Source organism: Pygoscelis adeliae, unplaced genomic scaffold (assembly GCF_000699105.1).
Source record: "Pygoscelis adeliae isolate BGI_AS28 unplaced genomic scaffold, ASM69910v1 Scaffold318, whole genome shotgun sequence".
NCBI classification, from domain to species: domain Eukaryota; kingdom Metazoa; phylum Chordata; class Aves; order Sphenisciformes; family Spheniscidae; genus Pygoscelis; species Pygoscelis adeliae.
In genome coordinates this window covers 2,733,626-2,740,283 of record NW_008825430.1, presented here as the reverse complement: position 1 = coordinate 2,740,283, position 6,658 = coordinate 2,733,626, and positions in this window count along the sequence as shown.

Sequence of the window (6,658 nt, the reverse complement as noted above, 5' to 3'; positions counted from 1 at the left end):
GGAGTATTTAAAGTCATAGCTAATTCCCACTGAAGTGAGTAAAAAAACAAAACAGAAAGGTTAGGGTTGCAATAATACTCTAAATTGTCATTTACAATTTTTGTGGCCAATTCAGTCAAAGGGCAGGTGCAAGAGCTTTACCTTTACATATAATTAGTACCGCACATCAGTCACGTAAAAGATGGGTGCATGCACACGGGGGGAATTAGCATATCGTCAAATAAACCTTGCCTTGGCTGACAGAAAAGAGCTGTTAGTTAGCATTAATTAACAGTGCACACTGAAGCCCTTACAGTGTCCAGCTGCTGCTTTTTGCTGCTGTCGGTTATATGAGAGAAATAAGGGATGTCTTCACTTTTTACGCCCTCAGGTGGGAGGCATGAGTATGTACTTCAGCAAGGTGGGAGGCCCTGTCTGACACTGCTCCTACCAGATCAGTTTCACAACCTGGAGGTTCATGCTCACCAGCTGTGGAGTAGAAGTGGATGATGACCCACAGCAGAAATTAATTTGAAATTAATTTGAAATTCATTTGCATAATGGCATTCAAGTGTTTTACATACTTGCTGCAAACTCCTACTTTACCGATCCTACAATTCCTGCAGCAAATCAGACGTAGGTGTTACAGTCAGTCATCTCACTGCATAATCTTAAATGACGCCCTGAGCATTGTCAGATCTGTGTACTCAATGATACATTAAAAAAAAAAAAAATCCTGTAATTTAAGATGATGTGTAATATATATGCCAAAGGGGACTGCAATAAGATTACATATTCTACATTCTAATTCTGGGTTTACTTAACTTTTGAAATTATTTTCAAGTTTAATACTAGTTTAACATTATTTATTTCAGTACTTTAATTATTGGTCAACTCTGGGACATAAGGACAGGGCAGCAAGAAGAATCCTTCAACAATAATGGCTCCTAATAATAAATGACCACTAGATTTGTCAATTTTGTAGCTTCAAGAAATGCTACCAGTGATCCTAAAAGGAGCATGAAGATGGAACACAAAGATGAATGTGACCAAATATTTTCAATACTCTTTATCAGCAGCTTCTGTTCAGGATACTGAAAGAAAGAGTACGTACTTGGAAATGCTGAGCTTTTATAACTAAGTCCCAAATTTTGGGGCTTCCAAATGTCTTGGTAATGCTGGAAGTTGCTCTACCTTGAAACAGGGTAGTTACAGCTCTAAAAAGAAAAGAAAAACATTTAGTAAGTAAAGCTAATTATTATGTTCCCTTTGTGTTAAACAGCTGCTCTAAAGAGAAAATACTATTTCAAACATATAACCAATTTTTTCCTAAAGTAAAATTTAAAAAATATTCTACAATAGAGGTGTTCACTTGCTGGTGACCCCATTTTCTAAAAACACTGTCTTTAGCAGTTGTTTGCTGTTATTACCCTTAAGGGCCTGTCAAACTACATGAAATGACCACTTCAATCTTTCATAAGGTTTGTTTCTTGTGAGTTTCTTCTTTCTCAAAAATTTCTTTTCTATCAGAAAATGACTAAACCCGTGCCAAATTTCTGAGATGTCTCAGAAGAATCCAACAAAGGATTTGCTAGTTTTACATATCTCAATGTTTTCTTCAGGGGAAACTTTAATTAAGCTTTAATAAGCCAAATTACAAATGGCTGTATTTTAAAAGTTTTGAATCACTTAACATATTAACTCAATGGGTTATTAATAATTTAGGGCCCAGTTTTGTCAGTATTCACATTTATATTTCAAATAAATAACCTGTTCATGCCTGGTTATGCCTGAAGTCTAACCAACATCCAAGAAATACCAGGATCAAGACATTCCAAACTACCAGAGACACATTTGTTCTCCTTCAAGTCCCTCATCTAGCACATTGGAACGTCCCAGGCATGAGGCTCCAAAGATTTGACCATATGCCAAATGAATAAAACTAATCATCGTACTTACGCTGTATTTGGATTTTCCATTACCCAATATATTTAAATTCATGTAGTCTTAGAAAAATTGTCTGACTCTTGAATGAGTGAATCTCAAAACTTTTCTTTCCCTTGGTTTGGTATCAGAGGTATTTCTTTGACTTCCAGTTCAAAGCATGTTCCTGAGACGGAATGCTCTGTACGTTTTTACAAGTGGCGTAAAAAAAGCTCACCTCTACATTTCTACCCTTTGACTCCTCAACAATGTATTTGGCAACCTGAAAAAGGTTTAAATACTTAATTCATAATTAATGCTATTTCACAAAATAATATAAACAATATTTTCAGCTAAGACCATTCATACGAACTGTGAATATATTTCAGATAAGGAGCAATGGTCTAAAATTGAGACTTTAGGTATCTACAAAATACCTTTGGAGATATAAAGAAAAAAAAGTACTTTTTCAAGTTGGGTTACACACACACACACACCCCCCCGCAATAAGCATACAGAGATAGGTTTAATCCCACTTTTGGGTCCAAGGAAAAAACTTGAAAATTTGGTCTTTCTTGTCTAATCCATAAAGAGAATTAAAAATATGTAATATACCTTTGCTTCCCCCGTCTCGCTTGTCTGAGTCAGAACTTCCTCTGCACCAATTTGCTCAGTAGCAATGTCTTAAAAATACCAGCAAGGTTTAGCTAGAAATAGAGCCTGGATTTATGATTTTATTGATTAAAAGCTCTAATCAGGCAAAGACTTTTTATAAAACTAGATAGACATCTAAATGTGTATGTGCACAAAACTTAACACACCGTATAGTCCTACTGCCTCACTGGAATGATTGGAAGGCTTAGAAATCACCATTCTGGTCTTTCTATATGTCTCATCTTTCCTTTATAACACCTGTTCCCTTTATAACATCTGTGGAGAACGGCATGTTTTCATAGACTTTCGCCTGCACTTTGTTTAGGCCTGAAACAAAATGTTCCTAAAACCCAGGCAGAATTGGGACTGTAGCTTATTAGAATTTTTTAAATTATAAACTTGACACTTCACACTTGCAAACTGAGGAAAAGCTGTAAACACTCATCTGGGCCAACGTCTGTCGGTTACTCTGTTCAAGGGCAGTAAGATGTTCCTCTAGATATGCTGGTCCACATTGTAATGAAAATATTTTTTCAGCATGTTTCTCTAGTTCAGTGATACATGTGTTTATTCTCTTCTCCAAATCTGAGAGTGGACTGACGTTCAATGGAACAAGTTCATACAGATATTTACATATAGCATTGAACAAATAATCTTTTTGTAACTTTTATCCACCAAAGAATAAGGCTCATCGCGAGAGATACAACTTGGCCATGCTTTCTGCAGTCAGTACATAGTAAAAATACTTATTTCTGAAAATGACACAAATGCAGAGATTAAATTAGGTAATCTGTGAACCTTATTTTGCATAAAGAATTGTAATACCAGTATAAATGCATTTTCCATATACCTTCTAAGAATCTCCAATTTTGGCAACGTTGTTAACAGAGACTGCCATTTCCTCCTCTCCCAAGTACTGCATTCAGAGATGATTACATCATCTCAAAAAGACAGAAAAACATGAATAGGCCAGGGAGGCCCATTATAGCATACACAGAGTAATTAAAAAGACTATAATTTTTTAGTTAGAAAAGGAGATAACTCAAGAAAAAAAGGGTTATTATGTTTCTAAAGAGACAAATGAAATCATGTGCAATTTAAGTTCTCGGAAAGGACAGTAATGCCTTCCATCTGTTGAGAACAGCCTTGGAAGCATAAGAAGAAACTCTGTTCCTTGATCTAGCAAAGAATTTAAACTAGCAGCTTAAATATCTGAGCAAATTGTTGAAACCAATGGTAGTCATTTGAAGTTAATCATCAAATTGGTCACTTTCCTGAAATAACTTAGTAAGTGTTAATACAGAGTAATCAATCTGTTTTTAAACCCTCTAGCCTAGCTGAAAGACACTGACATGTTCTATCTTAATAGCAGGACAGCAAGACAAATTATTTCTTTAAAAAAAATCAAATTAAATGCAAACTATTAATATACATATGTTCACTTTAGGGTAAAAAGGGAAAAGGTGAGTAAAACAAATTAGAAAATTAAAACATAGTAGTATTTTGTTTTGACATTATCCCAAATTAAAATGTTTCCATTTTCATGTCAGATCGCCCCTCCTAAAAATAAACCTTTTAAAGAAAAAATTAAATTTTATAAAGAAATGTTCCACCCATCAAAGCACTTTTAAACATTTTTTGTTTCGTTGTCCTGTGAGAGAAAAAGTTCTGGTTCAAAGCAAAAGAGCAATTTTTCTCATAGCTCTGTAGTTAAAGGCTTTGAGTGAATCAGTACTTGCAAATAATGTAGGCAGGTCAAAAGGAATGTTCTGTTTCCTCCAAAAAGTATGTAATTTCAGCAAATCACTGGTAACCACATTATACAAATTCTTTAACAAAATACAAAGGCATATTCAAAGATTTCCCTAGCAGTCTTATCAGTGCAAGAAAAGAAAGCAACCTCATTAAAAAGCAAAACTAGCTATTCCCCTTTTCATACTCATCAGAACTTTTCGCCTCAGGGTTCAGGACCTTCTGTTATGTTAATAATGCTGTGGACCGATCAAATCTTTTAAACAAAGCTTGATTCAGTGTCATCACTCAAGCATGCTTCCAACAATAGAAGACTGCAGTACAGCAGACAAAGATCTTCCTCCATGGTTTAGCTTCGAGAAAAAAGGGAAGTCAACAACAGAGAGGCTGCTCTCTTAAAGGGTTGACATTTCTACGAACCTCTTAGTTTCCACTGCCTGAGGGTCTTGGAAATACAATCTGTGCTCAAACTCAATTCTCAATATTTACATTCACATGGCTTTGCTCAGGACCCGACTCCTGCATGTTCACTTCACCATACACATGGGTAATTAAAATAATAAGTAGTCGGGCTCACCAAATCTGGAGACCGTAAGAATTCTTCAAAAGTAAAAGGAGGCTTTTGCATTTTCTGCTGACATACAGTAAGAATTGTTCTCACCAGAATGCCTTAAAAAACCCTAAGATAACATATATTAGCAAATATTTAAACGTTAGATAACTAAAACTGACAGTCAAAGCTATCCCTATAGCATATATAGAGCACGTTCATTGTCATTTCTTCCAATAACCGGAAGAATACTACACATTCTTAGATGCTGTGAAACATGCTAAAAATGTGAAAGATATGTAAGGAAACTTCATCATGAAGGCAGAACTTCCATTTTCTTCTCAGTACTTCCATACAAAATATTTATACTATTATTATTTAGGTACTTCTAAAATACGTACTGAAGAAAAAGTGGATGTCCAATCACCCGGCAAATCTGCTCTGTTCTCATATATGCAGTTTTTGTTTGGAAGTTGGGAGAAATGTGAGGGCTGCAGATTAACAGAAGTCTTACTGAAATCAATCAACTGGTATCTTCTGAGTTCGGTACAATTAAAACCTCAAACTTTACACTGTTACATCTGAGCAGAAACCAAGTGTGAGAAATACCGGTTTGAAAAAAATTATCTTTTTAGTAAATTGTGAAATGAAGAACCCCAAACAAAAATGATGTATCAACCATTCCTAAAAATGGTTTTTCTAATATCACAGCTTTTCTGCAAATAACTGTGCAGAATAAAAGTATACAAAGGAGTAATTCAGACTTCAGAGCCTGCTTTTAAATGATGAGCAGGCTCTGTTTGCTCCCAAACAGCAAGTTCTGGATTAAGCACCCGAAGAAATCATTCAAACAAAGTAAGAGAAGGTACACTTAGTAAAACCTATTATAATTTAGCTTGGCAAGAAAGAATTTTAGAAACTATTCTAAAAGTCTTCTTTGCATCCAATAAACATTGTTATTTTGACATAATTATCTACTGCACATCAAGCCGTGTTGTCACAGCATAAGGAGCCAAAAAAAATACGGGTGGTGAAATGTAGCCCTTTTTTCTTACTACTGCAATGTATTACATACTGCTAGCATGAAAAACGGATCAAGTCAACACAAAACAAATAACAACAGAATGCTGGTGGAAATCCTCTGCCACCGAATGTAATACCACTGAAGCCAGTGAGGTTTTTGGGGTGTAACTGAGATCAAAGTTTGGCATAAAATCTGCCTACAATGTCAACATTTTCCCCTAAGGCTATTACAACTAATATATCGCAGGCTTTATTTCATTGAGTCGAGAGAAATATTCTCTCTAACAGAATTACTGGTTTAGTTTAGTCACTTCAACCTAAAAATGCAGTTACTGAACACTGAATATTGGGTAAATGCCACCGTAGAGCAGCATCCTCAACCAGGCCAAGGAATTCCACAGAGAAGATCCCAGTTCGTCCTGTTTAGAGAGGGATGCAAAACAAGAAAGGAATACGGCAGCGCAGTTCTTCCAGCCCTTGGTGTCAGCTGCAGGTCTGCAGCAGGTATTCTACCCGGTGGGGGAAAAAAACACGGGGAAAAAAATCCAGGTGACCTAGCTTTCCTGGAGTTAACAAGGGAGCGAGAGAAAACCTCCCGCCTCCCCAAGCCAACGCTTCGCAGGTGCTTCCAGCGAGCGGACAGACCCCGCAGGGCGGCACCACCTCCCCTGAGGGAGAGGCCTGCAGGAGGGTCAAGCCACGGGGACATTCCCCCGGGCTGGGGAAACCTGGAACGGGGAACAGCCGGACCGGGCGGATTCCTCCCCTGCAGGTAAC